Genomic DNA, 16,332 nt, shown 5'->3' with positions numbered 1-16,332 from the left:
ATTAATTAAATTAACCAGTAAACCATCTTCCAATTAGACTTCCTCAGACAGTCCACAGGCCCTACAGTCCTATAACCTTCCCCTGTGTTAACACCTGAGCTATGTTAACACCTAGCTCACAATGCCATAGGACATGACATGACATGACAAGCTATGCAGGCTACTGAGTACACGAGGGAATCCCCAGCACCCCAAACATCCCGTGACACTCAAAGCAGGTGACCACTATCACTGGCTGGATGACTAAACAAATGCAACTGGGAGTGAGCTGGCTCAGCCTTCTTCCAAGGCTGTTTACTTTCCAGCCATTTGCCCTCCAGCTTGACTCCTGACCTGTGCTCACTGCTAAGTTTCTAACTCTCTAATTACTACTTACAGAATGATTTGACACCAACTTTCCTGTCCATTTAAATGTACAAGTCTCACTAGAGACAACCACACCAGCCCACTCTGTGATGCTGGTTCAGCACCCAGAGTGAAGCCCACAGTGTCCTTTTCAACATGCCTCTGCGTGAAACCTTCCCAGCTGATCACAAACGTCAAAAAAAAAAGTCACTCTTTGGAGAAGGGAATGGCAACCCACTCCAGTATTTTCACCTGGGAAATCCCATGGACAGAACAGCCTGGAAGGCTACAGTCCATGGGTTGGCAAAAGAGTTGGACACGACTTAGCGACTAAACAATGACAACAATATTCAAACAATTGAACATTAGCTGGCCTTAGAAAGGAATGAAATACTGATACATACTACAACATGGATGAACCTTGAAAACATCAGGCTAGGTGAAAAACAAATCAAATATATGATTCTATTTAAATGAGACATGCAGAATGGGCAAACAGAGAGACAGAAAGGAGATTAGTGGTTGCTAAGAGGTAGAGTCCTGGGAGGACTGGGGAGTGATTTCTAAAACTACGAAGTTTCCTTTAGAGCTGCTGAAAATGTTCTAAATTTGATTCTGGTGATGGATGCACAACTCTGTGAATATGTTAGAAACCACAGAGTTGTCCATTTAAAATGAGTGAATTGTAAGGTATGTGAATTATATCTCAATAAAGCTATTACCAAAAAAAAAAAAAAAAGTCACTCCATTTTTTATTCAAAGACCACATGCCCAACAGGAAAAGAACCTCATGTTTGGTTTACACAGCTACTGTGCCCATGAGCAAAGGCCACTGAGCCATCCTGCTCTCTGCCTACGTGACCTTCTGAGTCTTGATGATAACGCTGAGTAGCTGAAGTCCTTTTATTACTGTGGGCCTAACAAAGCATCGCCACAGGGTGAATATTAGAGCAGCACGCTTCAATGCACTTTCAAGTCAAATGAGAACTGGCTAGTTAAGCAGCAGCATTAACAGATGTAGAAATACCGCCAGCTAAATACCTCTCACCAATTATGGCTGCCCAGCTACACCCATATTAAAAATAACCCAACACTAAGAACAAACCCAAAGGGGCATTAGCGACTCCTTCCTCCCTACCATATCACCGTACTCCCCACATAAATGTCCTTGTCAGGTGGCTCATAAATAGTAAGTCACTAAAAAGTTCACCTTCTTTAACAAAGTAGATCTCAGCACAGCAGGAAAGATGATTCAACTGAAGAAAGGAATGTGGCTTGTCTACAAGTTACAAGAGAACAAAGAAGTAGATCCTTTGCAAAAATCATAATGAAAGGCATTTAGATCAATGGCTGCCCAATAAAAACTGAATGTGAGCCACACGAAAGCCAAGTATGTAACTGTCACTTTCCAATAGGCATATTTCAAAAAGAAACATGTAAAATAATATATTTTAACACAATATGTCCAAAACATTATCATTTCAATGTGTAATCAATATACAAATGACTGATGGAATATTTTACATTCTGTTTTTCTTACTTGGTCTGTGAAATTTAGTGTGTGTTTTACACTAACAGCACCAACTCAGGCTAGTACATTTCAAGTATTCAATGGTCACCCACAGTCTGAGCCTCCAGTGATCTCTCCTCCCTTTGGATAAAACATTAAAGCGCCTAAAGCATTAAGAGTTTTCTACTAGGGAGTAAAATACATATATTGTTAGGATTATGGTCAATGATATCTCACAGTCCTAAATGATGTGAAATCATACTGGCCTCTTATCTCAAATTTGGTGAAACATCTTCCAGAAGAACTCAATCAAATCCAGAAGCTGTAACAACACACCTCTGCCCAACTCCCACACAGAGGAAACTGAGGCCCTATCTGGCTCCAGGGCCGTGGAGGCAGCTCCTGGACTTTGACTCCCTTTCTCTGTAACATGACAAGGGCTGGGATTCTGTATTTAACTTCGGTCACTTTAAATGCTCTCCAAATCCGGAGGAAAATCAAGTATCCTTTAGGAAATGCACGAGGTGGAGGAGGAAAGGAAGTGTATTTCAATCACAAAAGGCAAAACTCCTCAGCAGGCAGATCCCAGTCTACCAGTCTAGGACAGGCACCTTCTGGTCTCATACCATCCCATGAGGGTAGCCTGTCACAAGACAGGCCATCAAGAGAGGGTCCCACACCAGGGCTGCTCTGTTGGTTTTGTTCGGAACAGTGCTGCCATGATACCTCACTCTCGCTGCAAATACTGCTGTTAAGGGAGTGTGAACACAGCTGTGTGTAAATTACACACACAGATTTAATCCGTGTATTTACAAGGAATGTGTGTATGTGAGTGTGTGTGTGTGTGCCTGTGCCCATATGTGCACTTAATCTCATCTGACACTGCAACCCCATGGACTGTAGCCTGCCAGGCTCCTCTGTCCATGGGATTTCCCAAGGAAGAATACTGGAGTGGGCAGCCATTTCCTACTCCAGGGGATCTTCCTGACCCAGGCATCAAACCCAGGTCTTCTGTCTCCTGCATTAGCAGGCAGATTCTTTAACACTGAGCCACTTGGGAAGCCCCGTTTACATGGAACACAAACACACTAATAGTACATTTACTTACACAGTTGGGTACATTGGGCTGTAAACAGAGTAAGGTTTGAGTTCCAAAGTTTCCTTAAAATCTTACAAAAAGAAATACTTAGGAAATGCTTAGGCTGCTAAATCAGGCTGAGGCTCTTCTGTCCCCTCCCCCCATATTCTTCACTTGCAATGCTGCTGCTGCTAAGTCGCTTCAGTCATGTCGACTCTGTGCAACCCCATAGACGGCAGCCCACCAGACTCCTCTATCCCTGGGATTCTCCAGGCAAGAATACTGAAGTGGAATGCCATTTCCTTCTCCAATGCATGCATGCATGCTAAGTCGCTGCAGTTGTATCCGACTCTGTGCGACCCTATGGACAGCAGCCCACCAGACTCCACCGTCCACAAGATTCTCTAGGCAAGAATACTGGATTGGGTTGCCATTTTCTTCTCCATTCACTTGCAATACTGGAAAGTATTTGAGACTTTATGAAGGAGAACCATCAAAAAGAGCTCTAAAACTCACTTCTATAGCAAACATTAATCAACATGAGATAATTTTCAGAGCTACAAAGTTAGAAATGAGGGGGAAGGGGCAAAGAAGGTGAAAGCAGGAAGCCCCTGAAGTTCAGAACTGACTTGTCCTACTCCATCAGCTTTCCCTGGTGTGGATCACTTCCACACCCAGGAAGAGGAGGACAAATCTAAGGACCCACTAACACAGCAGACACTGATGCAGGGTCTTGGGAGTTTTTGGCTAATGTTGAAAAAATAAGCAGTAGAGTGATCCACATTTTATGCTCACTGCATTCAATGAGAAGACAAACAATACAGACACAGGCATCAGGCAAGGTGGGCTCTGGTTCCAAGCCTGATTCTATCAGGGCTTCACAGATGACCCCTGGCAGGCCACAAACATTGCCTGGGCTGGGTTTCTCATGGTAGAATGACATCCCAAGTATCCTAATTTATGCCCCCTGCCCCACTCCAAAGCATTAATTGTAAAATGTTCGGTGCTGCAGTACAATAAAAGAAAGCAAAGGGTAATAGTGCAACTAAATAAAAATATCATCCTATACACATGCCGACACAGAAGAAGTTCACTATAGGCCTTAATTTTATGCTTAAAAATTTTTACAACTAAACCTTCCAACTGATATTTTTTTCTTTTATATTTTTTCTTGATGTGGTTTGTATAAACCCCTGGTTTAAAAAAGAAGAAAGAAAAAAAAAATAAGATCCATTTCTGAGGCTTGGGTTTACTGTTGTTACCGTTCCACCAATAAATCATTTCCCAGTCTGGGCTTGGAAAAGCACTGGCCACGGTTTGATTGCTCCAGCCCCAGGTTGCCAGGCAACCAACACAAGGGGGAAGTCTGAGAACTGCTGACAGATAGCCAAGTGGCTGAAACAACAGACTTCTCTCTGTCAAAAATGTGTTTCAGAGGGCCACTTCCCCACCTCTGCTCTCTGCTAAACACTACATGATTGTAAAATCAAAATCAAAAGGCCACTGTAATAAAAACACACTTCCTGCTCAATTACTAATTGTTAAAAAGCGGTGGGGAGGTCCAGATCACACAGTGTATGGCAACAGAAATGTGATACCGTAAATGAGAGAAAGTCAGCGGCATGCGAGAACCTGACCTAAATATGGCTCTGCAGTTTCCAGTCAGGCGACCTGGTGCGTGGAGCAAATCAGCTGGTGCAGAAAGCTCCGGGAAGAAAATAAGGAATGTTGAGAAGTTAAAAGAAACAAACCAAACCATAACTAGGCAATCTCACATTACTTAATAATAAAACCAAGAGCATTCTCAATTGTTGTGAAACACAATCTGGAGATGACGGAAGTTTTCCCTCTCACATGGATTTCTCACTGTGGAACAGGGAGGGCAAGGAAGGCCAGTGACCCTCGAGAACCACGCCCCCTGGTGGCTGGGCAGGTTGGTGGCGATTCCCTAATGCTGGACTGTAAGCTGACTTACTGGAGAAGGCAATGGCACCCCACTCCAGTACTCCTGCCTGGAAAATCCCGTGGACGGAGGAGCCTGGTAGGCTACAATCTGTGGGGTTGCAAAGAGTCGGACATGACTGAGCAACTTCACTTTCACTTTTCACCTTCATGCATTGGAGAAGCAAATGGCAACCCACTCCAGTGTTCTTGCCTGGAGAATCCTAGGGACCAGGGAGCCTGGTGGGCTGCCATCTATGGGGTTGCACAGAGTCAGACACAACTGAAGCAACCTAGCAGCAGCAGCAGCAGCAGCAAGCTGACTTACAGTGCCTGAGGATATAGCTGTCCCTCAGCATCCTAAGAGGACTGGTTCCTGAACCCTCCAGGATATCAAAATCCTCAGATACTCGAGTCCCTTATAGAAAATGGCCTAGTATTTGCACATAACATATGCATGTCCTCCCCTATACTTTAAATCATCTCCAGATTACTTGTAATACAATATAAGTGCTATGTTAACAGTTGCTAGTGTGCAGAAAATTCAAGTTTTGCTTTTTGGAAGTTGTTTGGAATTTTTTTCCCCTGAATATTTTTGACCTACAGTTGGCTGAACCCACTGATGCACAACCGGCAGGTGTGGAAGGCTGACTGTACCAGGTCTGAATCTGAAAGTCTAATGCAACATGGTAAACACCTATGGGGCAGGATCAGCTCAGTCACCTCACATCACAGTCCCACTGAAAACTCTGCATCATCCAGAACTCGTTGGGAACTGACTGATGCAGTGTTTGGAGAAGGTCAGCACTCAGAACACAGCTCTTCATCTTTTTTGTGCCATGGATCCTGCTGGCAGTCTGGTAAAGGCTAACCTCTTACAAAACAGTTTTAAAATGCCTAAAATAAAGTGAGGGCTTCCCTGGTGGCTCAGCAGGATAGAATTGCCTGCCAATGCAGGAGACATGGGTTCACTCCCTGGGTCGGGACAATCCCTTGAAGGGGGACCCATTGCAGTATTCTTGCCTGGGAAATCCCATGGACAGAAGAGCCTGGCGGTCTGTAGTCCATGGATTCACAAAAAGAATCGGACGCAACTTAAGGACTAAACAACAACAACATATAAAGTGATATTACAATGGAAACCAGTTATCAAAACACTAAAAATGCAAATATACATACATTATTTAATAACATTAAACAAGAACTCACAGAGGATTTTTATTTTTGTCAAGTTTTTTGGGGGGACAGGGGTGATGTTTTGTTTTATACTATGAGCTCAGATTATAAACTCTTAGAGAGCAAAGACAGTAATTTATTCATCGCTACATCACCAAGCAATGTGTAGCCTGGTTTCCTGCCCAAGGTTGACCAATGGAAGGCTCCCTGGCTGGCCCTCACCACAAGGTCAACCCAGATCCTATGGGGGCCTGACTCCATGGGTTATCCCACTGCCTAGAAGTGGGCCTGGCAAGCAAGATTCGTATGTAAGCCTATAGCTTACAAATCAGCGTATGCAGACACCAAAGACTTTTCCCCCCTAGTTTTATTATTTATTTACTGGCTGCACTGTGCAGCCAACCAGGGATTGAACCTGCATCCTCTGCACTGGAAGCGTAGAGTCTTCACCACTTGACCACCAGGGAAGTCCCCCCAAGATATTCTAATGGGTATGTGGATTCAGTTTTAAGGGAATTCATTTCCAGAACTTCAACTTTCATATATTTTCTTTCCTAAAATTCATCTGCCTGAGAATACACCCTTGTGGGCAAGGTGCAACTCTCCTCTCCTGCCTCCTCCTTCACAATCATCCTCCTCTCACTTCATCACAAAGGCCTCCCTCTTTCCCATCCAGATGGCCAAGAGGCAACACTGCTTCACGCACGAACTCTGGGCTCTGAACAGAGGGTCAATTCAAGACACCATGAGCAACGCCAAGGTCACAACTGGAAGCCTCATGCAGGTCAGGTACTTTCCAGCAGAAGCTCATGGAGATGTCATCTGGTATATCAATGAAAATCATATCTGATGATAAATTACAGTTTTTGATTATGGAAGGAATTCAATAAATGAGTGACAAAACTATCCTATTTATGTAAACAAGGTTTCTGAGCACTTACAAATAAGTGAGGAATGAGAATAACACGATGCAGAATACGGTCTCATCTCAACAATAAGTAATAGTCATACAAAAACTAATGTGTTTAAAAAACTGAGTTATTTAATTTCCAACAAACATTAAGCAGAAACTAAAACTTTTATCAACTAATATCTTGTTGTTTTGATCAACTGTGCACTTATAATTATTACAGCATAATCAGAGAGGATTTTCTTTTAACACTTAGAGCTTTATTGCTAAAGAAAATAACAGCACACACATTTCTGTTTTCGAGAGTATGAAAAGGTGATCTGACAACACACTCTCAAGCACAAAATGCTTTACATCAAGGAGAAGCAGATTGGAAAATTATTAGTTATAGGTTTAAAGTGGAGAAAGATAAATTGTCAAATATTACTGCTAAAAAGGAGCCCATTCGTGTATTTTAAAAAATATATGATAATGGTTATAAATAATGATGGCATTCAAATGCAGTCGATCTATTTAAAAGAGTGATGGGACAGTCTTATTTCCAAATGTCAGTATTTATGATATGTAAGAAAGCACATGCTTATGATGAAAAGAGTACATGCCAACTTAAACTAGGGAGGGAGTATATGGCTTTTTAAGCAAAGCTTTTTTAAGGGGCTTTATGGGGAAATTTTGTCTAACTTTGTACCTAAAAGAAAGACCAGAATTCTTTGGGTACTGGACATATGCCACATCTCAACTAGGTTTATCAGACTCTGGTTTTAACTCACAGAATTGAGTGTTTCTAGGGTTATTAGAAACACTTTCTAGAACCCAGAGATATGGCACCACTGAAGACCCCACACTATGTGACTGTTGTTCCCCTGAGGTAAAGGCCCTTCTTTCTCTAAATTCCAAAACTGCTATGGCACTCCTCTGTTTAGAAGAATAAAGAGTTCAGACTCCTCAGTGCTCATTAAGAGTGCTCAGGGACCTCCGTCTTATCACTTGGGCCTCAGATCCCACCAGACACAAGCACCTGAGTCAAAGGCTGTATTAAAGTGGATTCTGAGGTTTCATTTCAGCTCAGGGGGAACACAGTGCCGTGTTAAACAACGTCTATGAGAAATGCAGGGAGAAGGAAGGGGTGGTCCCTGTGTGGCCCCTGCCTCAACGGAAGCCAGGCCCCCGCTGCTCCTGAACATGCCCTGACCTCTCCCATGTCTGCATCTCCCGCCATGAAGGGATTCTGGGCAATGTTGCCATGAAGCTGCTCTGGGGCTGGACTACGGGGTCGGGATTTCTGAGTATCTTCACTGACCACTGGCGTAACCCTGAACACATATGTTCACCACTGCACGCCCATGTTCTGTCACCTTCCTTCATTCTTCCAATGTTCCGCGTACCCCACGACAGAACTTCCCACATTCTGCCTGGCACAAGGCTCTAGGCACCCACGTCCATCACTGAATTTCTCTCCATGCAGTGCGGAGGTCCTGTGGGGCCATCTGGCAGAGTCTTTTGGACATACAAGTCAGGCATTTTGTTTCTTCAATGACAAACTCTATTATCAGCACCTGAGCCTTTCAGGGCCAGAAGAGCTCTAATTATTTAGTTAATACTTGATTTTTCAAAAGAAAATCAATGAATCTCCAAAGAATGAAAACTGGTTCCAGGCACAGACTCAACCAGAAATGGGCAGGCTTACCCACACTAATGCTTTTTCCCACCAAATTTTAATGATGTCACAAGTGGGTGGTTTTCTTTAGACAGATGGGGAGTCATCTGAGAATAGTAGAAGTGATGGGAGTGGGTAGGAAAAAAATAAAGAGGAGAAACTAGAATTTCTTGGTTTTCTTCAAATTGTGAACCAAAAAAAAACACACAGGACACAATGGCAGTGAGCATTCAGACGAAATCTCTCCCACCAGCAGCGGGTTTCTTTTCCTGGTTAATCTGAGGACAGCTTGGAGACCTGGGATTGGCTTTCATGGCCTCTCTCCCACTGCCTTGACCATGGGAAGGTGTGATTGTGGGGGCGGGGGTACCTTCCACTGTCCAGGATGGTGAACAGAGGGGAAGAAACTCTTGTGGTCTAATAAAAGGATGAAAGAAATGTTCTCCATGATGAGGAAATGAATCCTTTACTTATTAAGCTCCCTCATGCCTTTTTTTTTTCTTTTAATGTCTGTTTGATAAAAATACATCATACCAAGGAGCCATCAAAGAAAAGAAAACTACAGTGAAATGTGACAGGAACTCCAGAGGCTGGATGGAACCGCCTGTTGGGTTTAGCCACAGCCTCTCCCCTATTTCCCCTCCCAGCCACAGAGAGCATTCAACCAAAGCGGGCAGAAGATCACCAGGGAAAGTTTCAACAAGCACCAGACCCTTGTTGTCTAGCCTTTCCCCTAATCCAAAGTCATGAATAAAGGTTTACAGAATCTTTTTGGCATGTGAAAATACTCTATTATGTCCCCCATACTAGAATATGCACATCTCTGCATGACAAACACACGGACTTCACGTGACAAACACATGAACTTCAAGCAGACAACCTAACTCTTGCTTTTGTAGCAAAGTTCCCACTTCTCCTTTCAGCAAAACTCAGTCTGTCCTAAGCTCACCGAAAGCTCCTGAGCCCTGAGGGTATTTATGTAGTCCTGACAAGGAACAGTTTACGGGCAATTAAGACACGACCCGGAAGATCACCAGATGGGGGACAAGTAACATGAATTATTAGAAAAACACCTATCGTTCTTCCTGAACTGACCTGAGCTCTCAGGGGCATGGTCTGCCCAGACTTGCTCAGCAGAAGGTGCTTCGGAACAGGAAACGCTGCTCCCCTGCAGAAGGCAGAGCCTGGGTGCCACTCGTGTACTGTCTTCACAGCATCTACCCAAATCACCTTACTGGTGTTCATTTATTTGTCTCTGTCCCCCCCCCCCCCCCCACAGAATGTAAGTGCCATGAGAACAGTGTGTCCACTGCTAACTTCTATCTGGAGAACTTAGGGCCTTGTGCACAGTTCAATGACCAATATTTGTTGAGTGACCAAGGAAACAAACAGCGCGATATATTCTGAAGCCAACAATCCATCCTGTGATCTTACATTTTAGATATTTTTCTAGTCATAGAATCCTGCCTGGTCACCATCTGCCTCCATCTTCAAGCTCTATGTATTAATCCAGCTCAGCTCAATTTACCACCGGCTGAGCCTCACTGCCGAGGAAGCCAGTGTGAGACATGCACTGCCCCTTAGGAAGCACATCACTCAGCAGACCAGTGCTTGGGGGCCACCTCTCAGTCTCCCCAGCGCCATCACCCATAGCCCAAGCTTCCCTCCCACCCCTTCCCCATTACTCTCCTCCCATCCCTACCTCTGGCTTGGGACATCTCACCCTAGCATCCCCCAACTGGTTCTTTATATCCTAGAGTTACTGTCTCTCCCCCCACCCCCGTTCTCCAAGCGCCCTAACCCCCAACGCCCCCCTTCATCAGCAGCTTCACACACGGTGCACACAGCATCGTCCTCCCCGCTCCAGTGATAGGGCCAGCAGCTTGGTTCTACGTATGTTCCTCAACTCCAGCAAAGACAAGCCTGTCTGAGAGCATCATCCACAACCTTTCCCCTCATCATAACATCAACCAACCAAGCCAGCCTCTCACTGCCTATCAGCGAGCCAATACCGAGCTAAAAGTCCCTTTCTCTACCCTGCCTTCTGACAGCACTCTCAGGAACGTGAAAAACCTTTGCCCAGAGCTGCTCGCAGCCACAATTCCTGGTGCCCCCTCCTATCTTCCAACCTAGCCATCCACTTATGACTGGACATCTGTGAAAACCAGAAAACTGCTTTTCTTTACTAGTGCACAGTCACTGTGAATCCCACAAAAGCCTCTTCTCCTTGACTCGTGACTTCCAGCCCTTCGACTCCGCTGCCACTTCTGCCCTGGTTCCCTGAGTTCTGGATCCGGACTGGACTAACAGTTACTCCAGCAACACCATCAACACTGCTACACATGCCTCCGCATCCTGACCTTGGACCAACTTTCTACCCAATCTTCCAATTAAGTTATGTCAAAGTCAACCCCAGCCCTATCACTGCCCCCATTAAAAAATACATAATCATTCCTCATATCCTACCAAGACAAACACAATGGTTAACAACAAATGAAACAGGACCCAAATCTTCCTCCTGCCTTTCAACTATTCCTTTCCTGACTCTGTACTAAGTGGCTCCATCACTTTGTCCAGTCTTCCGCACCTCAACATAAAAATTCCCTCAGTCTCTTCTCTTGCTGCACGGTCTCCCCTGGCAACCTCAGCAGATCCTGGCCCTGCCACTTGCTAGCTCTGTGATCCTCAGCAAGCTAATTAACCTCTTCAAGTTCAGCTTCCTTAACTATGACCCCCTCTGTACATGAGAAAGTTCTTCTATCTTTAGACCTCCATACCTAACTGCGACACCCACCTGTATCTTTTACAATCACTTCAAATTCAACATAAACTCTCCTCCCCTCCCCGAAGCAACTACTCTTGATTGCAGGGTTTTATCAGCTGTACCAGCAGCCTCCTCCCTTGCACCAAAACACAATGTCTGAACAGCATCTCTCAACTTTTTCCTTGCTCCCTATTTCCAATCAGCTGGGCTTCTCCAGACAGGCCAAGCAGTGTAGCAGGTGAAGAGCTGGACTCGGGCACAAGGCTGGGCTGGCAAAGCAGGCTCTACGAACCGCGCTGTGACCTCAGCAAATTTCTCCCTCCTGGCAGTGACCCAGCTTCTCCATGTGCAGAATGTCCACAAATGAGTCACCTCGCGCCACGCTCTCGGCACAGCACCTGGCACATAACAGAGGTCTTACTATAGCTCCTCGGCCTCTCTTAATCCCTGCTCTTGCTTCTCAGGGCCTCCACCACAGTCTTTCTCAATCTCGGCTGCAGAGCAGAACCCCAGCACCCTAACTATATCCCAGGGGGAAGTAAAATCAGTCTCTGGGGCAGACCCATGTCTCCTGTGGGTGTATGTGATAAACTTTCTTGTGTGGTTCCTGTGTGTGTGTGTGTGTGTGTATGTGTGTTAAAGTTTCCTGTGTGGTTCCAGTGTTCAACCAAGGTTGAGTACCACTGCTGTAAACTCAGAGCTCTCAAAATCTTCCACCAGGATTGCAGACTTCACCCAGTCTTGTGGTTCTCAGGGCCGAGAATATGGGCGCCTGGGTCCCACCTCAGACAGAGACTCTGACTCAGAGCGCAGTCTGGGCACTGGGACGTTTCAAGTTCTCCGGGTGATGTTAATGTGCAGCCAGAACCACGACTCCCTCTCTACCACTTCCATCCACCAGTCCCTGTCACTGCCAGATGAATTTTCAGTGACGGTCCCAGTCCTGCCATTCCCCACACTCAAATATATGTAATTATTCCGTATTTCCTATTAAATTCAACACAAACTTCTCTTCCCATAAAGAGTGGATGGCTTCAAGTCACCCATCTTATCCACTCAACCACCTACAGCATCCTTCAACTGGGCAACCAGCTACTGACCAGCCACCCACATTCTTTAAACCTTTGTTCTTCCATTAAAATCTAGGGTGTCCGCCTGCTGAAACCCCATCTATACTTCAAGGTGCCTCCTCCTCAGAGCCTCACCCAATCTCCCTGCTGGAAAACAGAGCAGACTGGGTTCACCCCTTGGTCTTCCATGGATCAGCTCACAGGATCAGGAGGAGATGAGGCACTAGAAGCAGGCGTTCACTGTGGGCCTGCTCTCTCCTCTCTGGTGCCTGTGGCGACAATGTCCGACTCAAGTGCCCATTTATACCCGCGGCCAGGATCAGTCAAGGATGCCACACTGCCAGGCAATTATCAAGGTGAGTGGTGCCTCCTGCAGAGATCTCAGCAGTTAAAGAAGAGATGATGTTTATTTGTCTAAAGTCCCCAAGAAGTTCCCCTCTTGTTAGATAAAGAAATCAATACCATTTTTAAGTCTTGTTTCTAAAAATCTCAGCTAAATACAAAACACATCACTTAACAGTAAACAGAGGATGAAGGGGTCTCACCAATACTCAGCAGAGCCTTGCACATAGCAGATATGGAAATGCAGTGGAATTCAATGTGATAGAAGGTGAAAAAGAAGCCCTTTGTCTTTCCTATTCCCTGTATAATATTATCTAAGGAACATCTAAAGTTGGTTACCCAGACACTGATGATGATGACATGTGATTTGGGGCTCTAAGAACCCTTTTGTATTCATCAGAAGGAAAGGGCCTCTCCCATACATGCATGTCCTCATAACAATGGAATCCTCCACTGCCTAAAATTATTCCAAACCAGCTGAGGATAACATAGTGTGATGCTTAACAACTGAATGATCCCTCTGAAAATTAGCCTAAAAGCAAGAAAACAGATCCCTGGAATGTTTGACATGGGGTTTTACAGAAAGTTGAGAGGAGGAGACAGAACAAGCGAAGAACGAAAAATGTGAGCTGATTACAAAGTCAGAGCTCTAATGAGGAAAACAAACCACTAAGGTCAGGCTGCTCTGGGCTCAAAAACCTGGGAAGCTGGCAAAGAAGCTGGGCTGTCCTTCAGGACGATCTGAAAGTATCTTCTAACTTTTGTTATATTACTGCTAAAGACTGGAGAACAGCATTTCCAAGCACTGGAAGGAAGGTACTAAGTATGCAGAGTCCACCCCATTCTTTAAGCAGCTTCAGGAGTCTGAACAGCTTCATCTGATGCCATCAAGGGGCCCAGGTGGTGTTCTGCTGGGGACACGGGAGAGCACAGAGCCCAGGGCCTTCCACAAGCAAAGCTTTTTGACTTGTAGGTGAATGTCATATGGGTCTGGGGTCCGGGTCAACTGGTTCCCTTACTAAAGACCATAGTCAAATTCATTTTCTAAAACTTTCCTTTCAAAAACAGATAACTGAAACTCTTTAGCTCTGTTACCCAAAAGTTGAGAGGCCCAGACAGAATAGGGAAACGGCTAATTTATGCTAATAGTGCCTGTTTGGAAAGCAGCTTACTAGTAAATGTGATACCTCCACAGACTCCAACACCAGAGGCTTCCAGAGAAGACTCGGGGCTGCTCAGAGGAGGAGGGAGACTGAAGCAATGTGAAGCAAATCCACTGAACACGGATCAGTCTTTCCTCCCACTCTGGCAGAGCACATAATACTCATTACTGTGCATCTCTGTAGTCTAGAAGGTTCTCCTTTATTACTGCTGATGGGAAAGATTAGGAAAAAAATAAATTCATAATCAAAACCTACAAATTAGCTGCAAGGGGAAACCTAGAACCCTTAGTACTAAGAAGACGTGTGAGTACGCAGGTGTCCACCTTTTCATATTTCTTATCCAGAGATGATTTAGAAAAAATATCTGCCCATGTTTTCCTGGAAGTAAAAGGCTGGAGGTGGGGCAGTAGCCCGAGACTGGCATCAGATCCAGTTTCCGGTTACACAAACCTGTCAGCCATCACAAAGTTCCTCCTCCTCTCCTTATTTCTCAGATAAGAAAACTAAGACCCAAGTGGAGACCCAACGTCCTTGTGGTCACCAGTATGAGGACCGTCACCTGGGCCTTCTGCTCTTGGGCCAGCATCTTCTCCTAAACCACCGGGCCTCCTCCTGCCTGTGCCCCTACCTCCACCCATAGTGAGTGTCCAGAGAGGAGTGGGAGCGGCCACCCTGAGCTTCCACCTCCCCCAGCATCCAGGGTCTGTCTCAGTCGTGCTCACGGTGCCCCGGGAGGATGTGGACCAACACAGGAAAGCAGCAGTGACTCTCCATGTCCAAGGTATCCTCCACCTACCTGTAGGATGGAGATCTTCCTAGTTCTGCGGGGGTCGTAATTTATGACCATTTAATAAAATGATCCAGAATGACAGAGTATACACGGTAAAAAAACAAAACAGGCTCTAGGCACAGATTTTAAATGTTGAATGCGGTGTTGGTAGGCTTTCAGCCCTCAGGACACATAATGTAATTTCAGTCATTCACCAGGATCCTCTGACTCTGCGGTTCTTTCTCACTTGCGGCTTTCGCTGCCGCCGCCTCCTCCTCATGGGTTCTGTGGTGTATCAACTTGACAGTTCTGTTTCCTACTGCTGGGATCAATTACATGGAGTCTAGCTCTCTAGCAAGGGGAAAAAACACTCCTAAAGTGCCCAAATAGTGGGAGCATACCTGAGGTTTAGAGGAATCCTGACAGGAAAAATATATTACCCACATCTCACATCTCTGTGATTACAAAACAAGACCACCCAAGACACAGAGTTCTGAGGGCAGGTGGGTTAGTCCAAGTGGTTAGATGAATACTGGGCAGTGCCCTTCTCTCCCTCTGTCACTCGCTCACAGCAGAATGTTGCAACCACACGTGTCAGTAAGTATTAAGTGATGCAAGGAATAGGCTCTTAAAATCAGAGTCTACAAAATTAGAAAATGATTGCTTCTTGGTAGGAAAGCTATGACAAACCTAAAGACTGCGTTAAAAAGCAAAGACATCACTTTGCCGACAAAGGTCCGTATAGTCAAACCTATGTACAGTAGTCATGTATAGATGTGAGAGCTGGAAATAAAGAAGGCAGAGCACTGAAGAATTGATGCTTTCAAACTGTGGTGCTGGAGAAGATTCTTGAGAGTCCCTTGGAAAGCAAGGAGATCAAACCAGTCAATCCTAAAGGAAATCAACCCTGAATATTCACTGGAAGGTCTGATGCTGAAGCTGAAGCTCCAATACTTTGGCTGCCTGATTTGAACCAGCTGACTCATTGGAAAAGACCCTGATGCTGGGAAAGATTGAAGGCAGAAGAAGAGGGCAACAGAGGATGAGATGGTTGGATGGCATCACTGATTCAATGGACATGAACTTGGGCAAACTCTGGGACATGGTGAGGGACAGGGAAGCCTGGAATGCTGCAGTCCATGGGGTCACCAAGAGTCGGGCACGACTTGGCGACTGAACAACAAGAAAATAAAACAGACAACTGGAAGGAGTTGGCTGCTCCTTCCAAGGGAAGCTACCAAGAAGAAAAGAGCAGGGAAGCGTCCACATAACACTGCTGGAGTCTAAAGATGCTCTGGCCTCACACAGGATGACTCAGAAGTCCTCCTTGACTGTATTCAGTGTCAGGGGCCAGCTCCACTGAAGTGGTCTGAGGATCTGGGGACTTGGGGGGAGGGGGAATATCCTCTACTATTCAACCCAGTCAAACAATGTTTTCTGATGACCAACTTTGCTCCAGGCCCTGGGCCACATTCTGGGGATACAAGACTCTAGCACTTGGCGAACACACTAGGTACGTCACTTAAGGTCTTGTTTCAATCTGTCTTCTCCACTAGAATGTCAGCTCCATGAGGACAGGGGGTTTGTTCCTTCTGTTCCCTGCTGTT

At 45.4% G+C, this 16,332-nt stretch overlaps 1 protein-coding gene across 8 annotated transcripts in view; it reads right to left on the bottom strand.

Annotated features, from left to right (window-relative positions):
* Positions 1-16,332, bottom strand: part of RERE (arginine-glutamic acid dipeptide repeats) — a 415,037-nt gene that overhangs the window by 65,689 nt on the left and 333,016 nt on the right. The window lies entirely within an intron of this gene.

Source organism: Bos taurus, chromosome 16 (assembly GCF_002263795.3).
Source record: "Bos taurus isolate L1 Dominette 01449 registration number 42190680 breed Hereford chromosome 16, ARS-UCD2.0, whole genome shotgun sequence".
Lineage (NCBI taxonomy): Eukaryota > Metazoa > Chordata > Mammalia > Artiodactyla > Bovidae > Bos > Bos taurus.
This window is presented reverse-complemented; position numbering and strand designations above follow the sequence as displayed.